The sequence below is a fragment of the Pseudorca crassidens genome, chromosome 21, assembly GCF_039906515.1.
Source record: "Pseudorca crassidens isolate mPseCra1 chromosome 21, mPseCra1.hap1, whole genome shotgun sequence".
NCBI classification, from domain to species: Eukaryota; Metazoa; Chordata; class Mammalia; order Artiodactyla; family Delphinidae; genus Pseudorca; species Pseudorca crassidens.
In genome coordinates this window covers 23,171,461-23,185,269 of record NC_090316.1, presented here as the reverse complement: position 1 = coordinate 23,185,269, position 13,809 = coordinate 23,171,461, and the positions used below count along the sequence as shown (strand labels likewise).

At 38.5% G+C, this 13,809-nt stretch overlaps 1 long non-coding RNA gene across 3 annotated transcripts; it reads right to left on the bottom strand.

The window, feature by feature from the left end:
* Positions 1–1,019: 1,019 nt before the first annotated feature.
* Positions 1,020–9,632, bottom strand: LOC137216158 (uncharacterized). Of its 3 annotated transcripts, XR_010939619.1 has the most exons (4): positions 9,329–9,627; positions 8,715–8,754; positions 3,661–3,782; positions 1,020–1,687 (listed from the first exon to the last, which is right to left on the bottom strand). It is a non-coding gene; the product is annotated as an uncharacterized lncRNA (long non-coding RNA). The 3 variants fall into 3 exon arrangements; XR_010939618.1 differs by having other exon boundaries at positions 8,715–9,632; XR_010939617.1 differs by lacking the exon at positions 8,715–8,754 and having other exon boundaries at positions 9,329–9,616.
* Positions 9,633–13,809: the final 4,177 nt, after the last annotated feature.

The window sequence follows — 13,809 nt, the reverse complement described above, 5'->3', positions numbered from 1 at the left end:
TTGAGAAAGAGGAGGATGTGATATAGTGTGAATTCCTTCTAAACCAGAAGACAAAAGAGAGGGGAAATCTGCTCCTTAAATGATGGTGAAATGGTGACAAGGAAAAGGATAAGAAAAGAAAGTAGGTATGTTTCTCTTTCAATTCTCTCTTCTAGAATGAAAGGGAAGGCCGGGGCTCTTAGATCATTTGAAGGGGAAACGAATCAAAGGGACTTACGCTCCTTTTTCTAACTCGAACTTTGGGAGAAGGCTGTTCACAGGCAGGTCCCATATTAACAATGGAGACCGCAGAGGAACTGCCACCAGCATAATAAAAAGCGTGAAGCCCCAGGGCCCATCTACCAAGGGGCAGCTGTATCAGGGCCACTGAGCTGTGGAAGCAGCATTGTTGACTGAGGCAGAAAATGGGTCTGAGTTGGCATTTTCAAGCTTCTGTGTGTCATGGAAAGGATTCAGAAGCAGGAGGTCCCTGAGCTAAGGGCCAACAAGTCTGCCAATGCAGCACCATGGTGAGAGATCCACTGCTGGGCGGAGGCCCGTGAGGTGCCACAGCATGGCTGAGGCTCAGACTCAGAGGCATCAACAGCACCAGTCACCAAGGGATGTCCTTCCAGAGTAGTTAGAACAAGCCACAGTTTCAACTGGTACTTCGGAACAAGGACAAGTGAAGCTGCAAATAAAAGCTTGTGGACTGAAGTCTCTCTCCCCCCTTTGCTAAAAAGGCACCCAATTTCCTCTTCACTCACCTGGACACCATCTTGTGGAGGAGCTATGTGTATGTATCTGTGTGCACATATGTGTGCTGTGTACATGCTTGTGGGAGGGTGGCATGAGCTGCAGTCGGAAAGACCGAGTCTTTATCTGAAGTAGGGGCAGTTAGTGCAGTACTCTTTAAATACTAGAAGAATGACATGCACTCTTAATGAACAAGTGAAAGTATTCTCTTCTTCTACTTCCCAGTTGAATGGTGTGGAAGAAATATTAGCCTATTATAGAAAAAACATTTTTTACTTCCAAACATGTATAACTGTGGTTGTCACCCTGCAACCCTGAGGTTAAATATACAATTTATTTTGGGAAATAAGAGTAAAATTATATTTAAAATTTTTTTTTACATTTTAAATTATTTATTTACTGGCTGCGTTGGGTCTTCGTTGCTGTGTGCGGGCTTTCTCTAGTTGCGGTGAGTGGGGGCTACTCTTTATTGCCGTGTGTGGGCTTCTCATTGTGGTGGCTTCTCATTGTGGATCACAGGCTGTAGGAACGCGGGCTGCAGTAGTTGTGGCACACGGGCTCAGTAGTTGTGGCTCACGAGCTCTGGAGCACAGGCTCAGTAGTTGTGGCGCATGGGCTCAGTTGCTCCGCGGCATGTGGGATCTTCCCGGACCAGGGCTCGAACCCGTGTGCCCTGCATTGGCAGGTGGATTCTTAACCACTGTGCCACCAGGGAAGTCCCAATATATTAAAAATTTTATGTGTTTGTTTCTAAAAATGGAATCCATTACTATGGCCACATCCATCCAATTTTCTGTCAGGATATTCATGCTCTTTCTGTAGAAATAGTCATCAGTGTCTGAGAAGAAGATGAAGGGCATTTCTCTGTGACGTGATTTTGTTTTCTTCGGGCTGTGCTTTTGTGGATCCAGTTTATCTTGCCATCTCTGGTCCTCCTTTGGGATCTATCACACTTTGAAGGAGACAAGTTGAATAAGACAGGATCCCTGTGCTCAAGAATTTTATGCCTTATTAAGGGAAATAAGACAAATCTATAAAATCAGGAAGTAAGGCAGTATGTGACAAGTGCCAGGTGAACAGAGCAAACGAAGTATATGCCTCAGGCAGGGGCGACCGAGTCTTCCTGAATTTATTTTCACTTAAGTTACATCCCAAGCACTCTACCGGTATATCATGAAGAGAAAAATAAACGATAAAGGAAGATTTCTAAGGCCAGGTGATTTAACAGACCCTTTAAAAGAATTAGTAAAAAACATATTTTGGTTCACAGCATTAGCTGTATAGAGAAACTAGGTTTTCCCAGTTTTTCTATATTTGATTTTACATGTTCCAGAATAAATTGGGTTTTCTTTTGACTTTCATTTTGATTTTCTTCTCTATTCTTTCCACTTCTGCTGACCTATGCAAATACCCCTTCGTTCTATCTGATCCGCAATCCCTCTGGGTCACCTCTGAAAAAGACTGGCCTTTAGAGCAGCATCAAAGTCACTGGCTTCCCTCAAAGAAGAGGAAGCAAGCTGGCATGGGACTATGGTCCCTGGTGGCAAAATTTTTGACCCTGGGATTCCCATAGTCATAAAATTCTTATTTTTGGAATACTACGTAGCTATTTCAAGAGCAGGCTGAGTTCTTTCTAGGAGTTGTAATACACAGCATTACTTCTTCCGTGAGAAAGTAAGCTAAGCCCCTCAGGGAAGCTGTGGGAATAATAGCCACAGTGTTATAACTAATCTACTTTAAAACTCAAATTCTTAAAAGATGCATTTTACAATTTTTAAGTCATATTATTTTCACAGTTGAAGCACTCAGGGTAAAGGGGCATCCAGGGTATTTTGAAAAGATTATACACTGTATTTTGTCAGAACATTTTTTCCCTATGATTTCATAGCCTATCCTTCATAGAAGGGTAAATTTTTTTTCCTCTTCTACCCCTTTTCTTGCTCTTGTAACTGTACTCAGCAGTCTTGGGGAGAGGACAGAGTTTAAAGATGCTCCAGCAATTTGCTGGTCTATAGTTAGATTTTGTGTTTCCTTTTTAAAGTGTGTAATACTTTGTAAATGCACTGATATCTAGGCTAGATGCCCAGTGGAAATTTCAGAAACAGAAGACAGTGTGTCTCTGTACCTTGTTTCAAATAACTCTCCTCGCTTCTTTAGGGAGATACAATAGGCATTCACATTAGGCCAGGAGGTTATTAGATCTCCACGAGGCTCTGTCCAGCTACATGCCATGAATATTATTCTGTCAACACAAATGTCATTAGAATCTGCTAAAACTGAATTACTCTTAGCAGTTTTACAGCTGTCTCACAACATTTGACAACTACCAAGAAACGCATCTTGGTATCAGTGAGAATTCTTCACTGGGCTGATTTATATTTCAAAACCATGGGAAATGAAGTGGAATAATGGTATCACTGTTTCAATGTATAATGTTTACAAAATAAGTATTGAGTTTTTTCTCTCCAAGTCTGGGGTTGATTTTTCTACGCCCCCCACACCCCTCTCCCAGCACCTTTATAGCCCTGGCTACTCTAAGTAAGTTGCAGGAAAATTACTTCTCTAGTGTTTCACAATACTTTTCTTATCTGACTGCCACAGCTGTCACGTATCAAATGCTCTTATTTAAGATGTCTGTGGCTGGAAACATTATTGCTTGTGTTCTTCAGCAGCTGAAGAACATTATCATAGTATTTTGTGAATTTAATTCATTTCTTCTCTTTTGCTTCACTACGCTTTTAATGTCTAGTTCTCTCTCAAACAAACTAACATCGATGATCTTCAGTCTCCTCCATTTGATTCTTCTGTCTACTGTTAATATTAAATCCCAAAGAAAAATTAAATTTGGGATTTTAAAAGAATCTGAGCTTCACAACTTGCTCTTAGATTTCAATATTCCTAATGTGAACCCACAAATAATGCCACCTTTTCATTATTAGTAATGAATCTTCAAGGTCAGTGTTCCAGCTCCCAAGATACTCAGCAGTAAACATCTCGACATATTCTTTTCCATGTAGCTCTGTTTGCTTTCTTCAAAATTAGATGCCCTTAAAATGCATAGAAAGTGAAATATTGCATACAATGAAACACAATGGTATCCATTTGAAAACACTTAAGATTAAAGACTTTGCATGCAGTTAAATTCTGTATACTTATATTTCCTTTAAAAATTACTACAGTTCAGTTTTCCCTTTAGTCAATATTATTTATTCCATCTGAGGGTTCTTTTTGTCTAAAGTATACATTCTGAGATTAAATAAAACAATGCAGTCAAACTATCGCATAGAAGACAGTAAATTAGTATTTTACAGTATGTTGTTCAAGATCTAGAAGGATCTACACCAGTACAAATTTTATTAAATATTCTTGTTTAATATATGTAATCAACTCTGTTCACATTATTTTTAGAATGTGACTCGGATATCTAGCATACTTTGATAACATTCTCAGGTAAATTAAACTTATTTTTAACATCATTTTATCTTGTTATTGAGTCTTAGAATGAGATAAAAGTTAATTTCTCACAAGAATCAGGGCAGACTATTAGTGAAGGTTATGGAAATATCAGAACTTTACATGGAGCACTGCAAGTTTTCTGCTTCATAAAATTTCCCCCAAAATTATTTGTGTGAGAAATAGATCATCAATTGAGTAAATGATAAATATCAGGTGAGGGTCAAAGTTATTACAGAAAGAAAACACCCAAAGCCATGGTGAAAAACACTGCAAATCTTATAATGGACAAGAATGCATTACTAAATTATTTCCCACAATGCTTCAAAGACTGCAAAAAAGCCCATGGTGTCAGATAGAAAGAAATAGAAAACCCAGCCATTATTTTGAGGATTTGATCAAACTAGACACTCAACTGGGATAATTTTAGCCAAATTTCTCCCACTTTCTCCACTGTAGAACTATTCTTTAGTTAAATTCCTTTTCCTGTCTAAGTTGTCAGAATAATTGGTTCAGCTCAAGGCTTTCCCTTTTCCAGCTCAACAGTGGATTATTCCTAACACTTAACTTCTGAGTATCTGGGTGTCATGTTGTGATTGGTTTAAAAAGACTTTCTATTCACAACACCTATGTCAAACAGCATAAAAATATTATCAAGTGTCTTTCAAAATATATAATTGCTGGTATTACTAGAGAAGATCCTGTTAATTTTGGAGGAAGATGTTGGATTAGTTCTGAAAGTGAGGAAGTAATTAAAAGAATTGGCATCGGGTTTGGAGTGTCACAGAATTAAATTTTTCTTTATTTGGAGGGAGGAGTCTTGGTTTACAAGTAATAACAGAGATTATAGAAATGTAGAATAAATGGTTGGGAGGACCAAATTCAATTAGATTTCATACTACAGGTTAACTGGAAGCTACTAGAAGGTCTGCACTAAAACAAGAGAAAGGAAATGTAAAGAGATGGTTTTTATAAGACAAATAAAAAATGTGTAGCACTTACAAGATTTTCGAAATATGTGTTCACATCAGAATGACTTTAGAACGTACGACACACTCTTTATTCTTAGAGGTGTATTTTAAAGTTAAAAAATGTAGGGGAGGCTTCCCCGGTGGCGCAGTAGTTAAGGATCTGCCAGCCAATGCAGGGGACACGGGTTCGAGCCCTGGTCTTGGAAGATCCCACATGCCATGGAGCAACTAAGCCCACGAGACACAACTACTGGGCCCTCGCGCCTAGAGCCCGTGCTCTGCAGCAAGAGAAGCCACTGCAATGAGAAGCCTGCTCACCACAACGAAGAGTAGCTCCTGCTCACCGCAATTAGAGAAAGCCTGAGTGCAGCAACAAAGACCCAACGCAGCCAAAAATAAAAATAAATTAATTTTTTTAAAATGCAGGGGAATCTTAAAATTATCTTGGTTGTTTTGTGTTCATAGTAATTGTATTATTTAAGACCCAAGAGTTGCAATAAAATAGAAAAGAGATATATGTATAAAATTCTTTAGGGGCTTCCCTGGTGGCGCAGTGGTTGAGAGTCTGCCTGCCGATGCAGGGGACACGGGTTTGTGCCCCGGTCCAGAAAGATCCCACATGCCGCGGAGCGGCTGGGCCCATGAGCCATGGCCGCTGAGCCTGTGCGTCCGGAGCCTGTGCTCTGCAATGGGAGAGGCCACAACAGTGAGAGGCCCGCATACCGCAAAAAAAAAAAAAAAAAAAAAAAATTTTTTTAATGTCAAATAAAACCATGTAATGTTAAAAGTTGAAAATAACAAATAAAAATATAATTTTACAAGATAAATTTTCTAGCTCTCTCCACTGAAAAACATCCAGAAAAAATAATGTTCCTTGTGGAAATCAGCACTCCTCACACCCAGATTTAATTTTCTAATTATTATTCACACTGAAGGAAGCAGAGACCCTTAGGAAATGGCTGGTTCTAAAGGAGGGAGTGGGAGGGAGGTGGCAGGGTGCGGTGACAGCGTGAGCCTTTAACACCATGAGTGTTTTACATATTCTGAGAAATAACTATTCAAGGACAAATGGGTTATGTTAAAAGGATGCAGTTGCCAGCCTGGAGTGACCCCTCCTGATCCAAACTGGGAGAGTTCAAACATCAATAATAATAACTATAATTCATTGGAATCTATTATATAAATACATATCATTGAGTTAATAGTAATACTAAGAAAAGATACTATAAATCAAACAAACTCATTTATCACCACTGGAGATGAATAATATACCAATTCCTTACTTTGAAGATTGGTAATTAAAAGATGAGAACAAAATAGAATATCCTGTTTTTTCAATAAGAACTGTAGATTCAAGGATTTTAAAAAAGTGACCCTAGTTGATAAAAAAAAAGCTTTTACTTATTTACAGAATAATAATAATAAATGTAAAAAAACGTAGAATTGGAAAATCACCATTTGCTAATCTTAATGAAAAACCTAAGGGAAGAGACTTCAATGGATGCTAACACTTTTTGGGGAAATGTTGGTAAAAAAATATTCACATAATGCTAAGTATCTCTCCACAGTTTACTTGTTAATTGCAAAGGAGAAAGCATACATTTATGGTGGAAAGATCTGACTAATGACATTAATTCAGTGGCACCACTTAATCATGAACAACTCAGACATTCTGTAAATTAAATGCAACAAGAAAACCAATTTTCTCCATGAACTTTTTTTTTTTTTTTGCGGTACGCAGGCCTCTGACTGTTGTGGCCTCTCCCGTTGCGGAGCACAGGCTCCAGATGCGCAGGCTCAGCGGCCATGGTTCACGGGCCCAGCCGCTCTGCGGCATGTGGGATCTTCCCAGACCGGGGCACGAACTCGTGTCCCCTGCATCGGCAGGCGGACTCTCAACCACTGCACCACCAGGGAAGCCCTCCACGAACTATTTTTCACAAAAGTATTTAAGTTGTATCTAATCATGATGTTAGTTTTAAATTTCAGCTTATAGAAACTACAGGTGATAGAGAAACAATAAATCATAGATGAAAACACAGTCAAACACAGAATGTAAGACATTCTATAGGACGTTGGGTCTGATGTCTTAAAAAAGTTAATAGCTTGGGGAGAAAAAAGAGGGAGAAACTACTTGATTTAGAAAGACTTAAGAGACAAACGTAGGTATTGAGTACTTTTTGATTGAATCCTGGTGGAGAGACATTTGGGAAAATTGGAATATAGAACAGGTATTTGATGTTATTAGGGAATTGTTGATTTTGTTAGGTAGATGATCATACTAGGAGAGCATTTCTTCTCATACTAAAGAATTTAGGGGGAAGAATCATGATATCTGTAAATTATTTTAAATGATATAGCCAAAAAGATAAACATAAGTAATGATACAAGCATAGATTTGGATATAGAGTATAGATCTAGATTAACAGAAAAGACAGAATGTTAACAGGTGTTGAATCTGGATGATAAGTATATGTCTTTTTTGCATGTTTTTTTCTGTTTTTCTGTATGTTTTAAAATTGTTATGATACAATAGTTTTTGTTTCTTTAAGAATGTGTCTAGAGTAATGAATATAAAAACAAAAATAAACAAATGAGATCTAATTAAATTTAAAAGCTTTTGCACAGCAAAGTAAACCATAAACAAAACAAAAAGACAACCCTCAGAATGGGAGAAAATATTTGCAAATGAAGCAACTGACAAGGGATTAATCTCCAAAATATACAAGCAGCTCATGCAGCTCAATATTAAAAAAACAAACAACTGAATCAAGAAATGGGCAGAAGACCTAAATAGACATTTCTCCAAAGAAGACATATAGATGGCCAACAAACACATGAAAGGATGCTCAACATCACTAATTACTAGAGAAATGCAAATCAAAACTACAATGAGTCAGAATTCTCCCACCAGTCAGAATGGCCATCATCAAAAAATCTACAAACAATAAATGATGGAGAGGGTGTGGAGAAAAGGGAACCCTCCTACACTGTTGGTGGGAATGTAAATTGATAAAGCCACTATGGAGAACAGCATGGAGGTTCCTTAAAAAACTAAAAATAGAGCTACTATATAACCCAGCAAGGCCACTACTGGGCATATACCCAGAGAAAACCATAATTCAAAAAGATACATGCACCCCAATGTTCGTTCATTGCACCACTATTTACAATAGCCAGGACATGGAAGCAACCTAAATGTCCATCGACAGAGGAATGGATAAAGAAGATGTGGTACCTATATACAATGGAGTATTACTCAGTCATAAAAAGAACTAAATAGTACCTTTTGCAGAGATGTGGATGGACGCAGAGACTCTCATACAGAGTGAAGTAAGTCAGAAAGAGAAAAACAAGTATATAATATCACTTATATGTGGAATCTGGAAAATGGTAGAGATGAACTTATTTGCGAAACAAATAGAGTCACAGATGTAGAGAACAAACTTACAGTTACCAAGGGGGGAAGGGGGGGTGGGATGAACTGGGATATTGGGAGTGACATATATATATATACACAACTATGTATAGAATAGATAGCTAATGAGAACTTACTGTATAGCACAGGGAACTCTACTCAGTGCTCTATAGTGATCTAAACGGGAAGGAAATCGAAAAAAGGGTAGATATATGTATACATATGACTGATTCATTTTGTTGTACAGCAAGAAACTAACAAAACATTGTAAAGCACATATACTCCAATAAAAATTAAAAATAAAAAAGAAGTGTAATTGACCTACAGCATGTTAGTTCTTGTTACACAACATAGTGATTCACTGTTTCTACACATTTCAAAATGATCTCCACAATAACTCTAGTTACAATATGCCACCATACAAAGATATTACATAGTTATTGACTATATTCCCCACAGGGTATATTTCATGCCCTGACTCATTTATTTTGCAACTGGAAGTCTGTACTTCTTAATCTCTCTCATCTATTTCTTTCCTCCCCTGACTCCCCTCCAAAAAAAAAAAATGTGTGTAATCACAAAGCCCCAGAAGTTACTATAAAAGGTACAATACCTCCATTCTCTGAAAGCCTTTGCATTAGAGATTTAAATAGTCTGCTTCTAGGATTGAAGTTCAAAGAGATAAACATTTGACTTGGGCAAATCAGTAGCTCTAAAGGGAGCTCTGTATTGGAAACACTGGAATGCATACCTGTAAAATGAACAGTATGTAATTGCTTCAACACTTATCTGTAGGACTTTAGAATATCCTGAAGGATTCTTGACTCTAGAAGTTCTCTGGGTGTAGTTTAAAAGTGGGATGGCCCCAGATGAGTCTGCACTCTCTCCCTGGGCCTTCCTGGAGCCATGCTGTCCCGGTGCAAGTCCTCCAGGCTAGCACATGTCTGGGATCCTACCTCCCAACCCAGATATTCCTAAACCAAAGGGAAAGCACTAACTGTCTTGGAATTTGCTTTTGCTTCCAAGAGAGTAGGAGGAGAGCTTCTAAAGGTCTCATAGCCAGGCTATCCAGTGCCCCACATGGAAATTCCCTGGGATATAGGTCAGTCAGATTCTTCAGCTCAATAACACTTGACTAGTCTGTAAATGCCCTGTCACTGGGAAAATACATGACAGAAAGTGTCTTGTCCATAAACTTCCACCTCGAGTCCAAGCACTATAAATCAGCTGTGCTTTCAGCAGCCTCTTTTTAACCATTCCAGACTTATGACTGATTCTCTGCTTCCTAGTTCTTTGAACAGTAATTTCAGTGAGGGTCAATTATTTTATTGGGAAACATGTTTTTTACTAGACAGGAAATTCTTTTTATCTTACTAAAGTTGGAACATCATGGTTTAGACATTTCCATTCTCTAAAACATAAAACACCTAGTGCATAGCTGTTACCCTAACTACTAAATCAAAATGCTCCTCTAAGGTAGAATATATTAGTACTTAGAAAACTCACTAGGTCAGAAAATATTCACTAACCTCCTACGGCCTGAAGAGTACAGTGGCGGTCACTTAGGGGACTGTCAGTAGTAGCTTGGTTCCGTGTCCTCAGGGAGTTACAAACATTTGTGGGAGAGAAGGTAATCAATCTAATAAGGTCTTTCTTGAATTTCTCCATAAAATATTAATTTTGCTCATATAGATTTTTAAAAATAAGTTTATTTATCGATTTACTTATTTTTGGCTGCGTTGGGTCTTCGTTGCGGCATGCGGGTTTTCTCTAGTTGTGGTGAGCAGGGGCTACTCTTCGTTGCGGTGTGCGGGCTTCTCATTGCGGTGGCTTCTCTTATTGCAGAGCACAGGCTCAGTAGTTGTGGTGCACGGGCTCTAGAGCGCAGGCTCAGTAGTTGTGGCGCACGGGCTCTAAAGCACAGGCTCAGTAGTTGTGGCATGCGGGCTTAGTTGCTCCACGGCATGTGGGATCTTCCCGGACTAGGGCTCGAACCTGTGTCCCCTGCATCGGCAGGTGGATTCTTAATCACTGCACCACCAGGGAATTCCACTCATATAGATTTTGTGTTTGGTTTCTTCAAAACTTCAATTCTGAAAGTTTAAAACATGAATGTAATTTTTGATAATGGTATGTATACATACACTTTCTGTAATCTTTGATTCTTAAATATCATGAAAGAAATCTTACAGGTGTCATATTTAGTCACTAAGAGTTTGGGGCATGCTGGTACATGTATTAAGAAGTAAAATCTGATTCTTCTAGGCCCAAGCAGTTGAATTTAGTTTGCAGTTTCAGAAAATGAATTGCCTAGTCATTACCTGTTGCTTTTCAAATTATATATATATATATTTCAAATTGTATATATCAGTGTTTAGTAGTTCATATTTATCAAAGCTTCTAAGAAATCTCTATTCAGTATCCAGTGTAATAATTTCTGAATAAAAACATTTGATTGTGCCACTCCCCCATTAAAGTGCTCTTATGGATTTGTACTGATTGTAGGATAAAAAACAAATCTCTTTAACATAGTCCATGGATTTACCACCGTAGCTGCATCCCAAACCACACTTGCTCTCATTCCTCGCTCTAGCTACCCAGGCTCCCTTTGATCAAGACTTGCCACAGGTTCTGCACACAATGCTTTATCTCTTTGGAAGGTACTACTTTCCTTTCTCACCTACTTAGATCCTGCTCATTCTTTAGCTCTTAGCTGAACTATCTTTCCCTCCAAGATCCTTTCCCTGACTTCCCTGATTAGATCAATCCCCCTAATACATAGAGTAACTTTATCTTTTTGTCATACCACTTTCCATATTTGGAGTTGTACATATCTGTTGTGTGATATGTAGAGCATAAGTACAGAGTCAAAGCCCGTGTCTGACTGGTTCACCGCTATACCCAGCATCCAGCATGGAGTGTCCCACACAGAAGATCTTCATAAATCCTTGTTGAATGAATGAATGGTAAACCCTCCCATTTCCTTAAATGCACTGTGCTAATATGCTCTGCACACTTCCTCATGCCCTGGGCGTGTGCACTGCTCCCTTGAGGTCTGCAGCCATCTCCCCAAAAGGGAGTTGTAACAGTGGTGGCAGTGGTGATGGCAGTGACAGTGATGGTTCATAGACTGGGTTTGTGCTTGGTGGAAAGTGACATCACACAATTTCCATGGGGTTGGAAGGAGAGACAACTCTGGGCTTCTAAAAACCTCACATTGTTAGGAACAAACTTCCTTTCTAAGTCTGCTTCTTTTATGGTTTATGTCAATTCCAATTTCAATACAGTCAGATTCCCCTGTATCTCATTCAGGGTAAATTTAAAATTCCATATTTGACCCAATCTACAACCTTGTTACAATGGACTGAATGCTTGTCCCCCACATATTCTTATGTTGAAATCCTAAATGCCCCCCCGCCCAAGGTTATAGTATTAGGAGGTGGGGACTTCGGGAGGTGATGAGGTCATGAGGGTAGAGCCCCACGAATGGGATTAGTGCCCATATAAAAAAGCCAGAGAGGGTTCCCCCACCCTTTTACCATGTGAGGTTACAGCATGAAGACAGCCATCTACAATCTGGGAAGGGGGCCCTCACCAGATACTGAATCCATCAGTGCTTTCATCCTGCACTTCCCAGCTGCCAGAACTGTGAGAAACGTTTGTTGTTTAAAAGACACCCCGTTTATGGTTTGTGGTCATAGCAATCCTAGTGAACTAAGACACTGTACAATACATATAAAATCTTTCAACTATTCAAGTTATTATATTAAGCTCAGTGGCTTTGGAGTGGGCCCCTAGAAATCCTCTAAGGATTTTTTAAATATCATGTTTTTTGGCTTGTCCTGTATTTTTGATGATAAGGGTTTTTGAGAAACTTTTCATTTCTAAGCACTAACCAAAAATCTTGAATTATTTTAGTGAAGAGACTGTAAAAATCTCTTGATTGTACTAGAAATGTCCTCCCTGCATTTTTAATCAGAGCGATTGCAGTGAAAAAAATATTGACATCCGGACACTTTGTTTTCATGTTATTTATTTTGATGCTTATTTATCTGTATATGTGATGTCTGTCTCCCAGAATTTCTTATAAATAATCTGAAATTGATTTACCATGTAGTTGCTAACTTTGTTCCAGATGCACCAATAATTAAAATTAAAAAAAATAAAATTTCCAAGGGATTGTGTGATACCCATGAAGCCGTCGTACCACTTGGGAAAACTGTCAGTGGAAAGTTCATTGTTTGGGGGGCTGGGGCATAAGGTGTCTGCTTTTTAAAGAAATAGCTCTATTTTGGGAAAAATATTTCAGGCTGTAGAAAGGATGTTTCATAAGGCACTGCAGAGATAGGAGTTGATTAGAGCTCCTTTGAGATTCTATCATTAGACAGAAGAACTTGTACTATCCACACCATAACTCCTAAATTCCTCACTGAGCCTTCTCCCGTTGCGTCTTATAGTGGCTGTTCATAGTAATTATGGCTGAGTGAGGGTCACCTCCTGCTTCAGGTGGAGGAACTAATGCTGATTTATGGGTCAGCTTCTCCTGTCTGTGCTGTTGTTGTTGAAAGGCTTTTTGCCCTCCTTCACATTCCACTATGATAAAATGAGGAATTTTAGGCACAGTCTATGAATGCAATTAATGATAAGGATGACTACTCTTTGGATTCAGAATTCCTAAAGTACCTAGTGAGAACTTCACAAGAAACAGAATTGTTCTTGATTATAAATACAATTAAAGTCATATTGTGAGTATCTAATAGGAAAGTATTTAATAAGATACTCTCAAGATGCTCTTAATTGTATCAAGAGAAGAGAAAGAAGGAAGAGGAGAGAGAGGTTACTTTTGATCCCTGATTATTATGGAACTAATGATAATATTAACATTTAATTTTAAAATCTACATGTGCTTTTTTATAAGATGAAAGGAAAATTTCAGTGCCCATCAGAAAAGTTTCTCAAAGAAGAATTCAATGGAAAGATATAAGATGAATGCTCTGGACTAACTTGGTAAAATAAAATATGTGCGACAGCATGCTTCTCAAGAGCCTTAAAAGGTATTCTACACTTAAAAAGCAAATATTCATTGCTCTGCATGCATTTAAAATATGAATAATTTCTTTACTGTGGAAGAATGTTTGATTTTTTTTTTTTTTTTTTTTTTTTTGTGGTACGCGGGCCTCTCACTGTCGTGGCCTCTCCCATTGCGGAGCACAGGCTCCGGACGCACAGGCT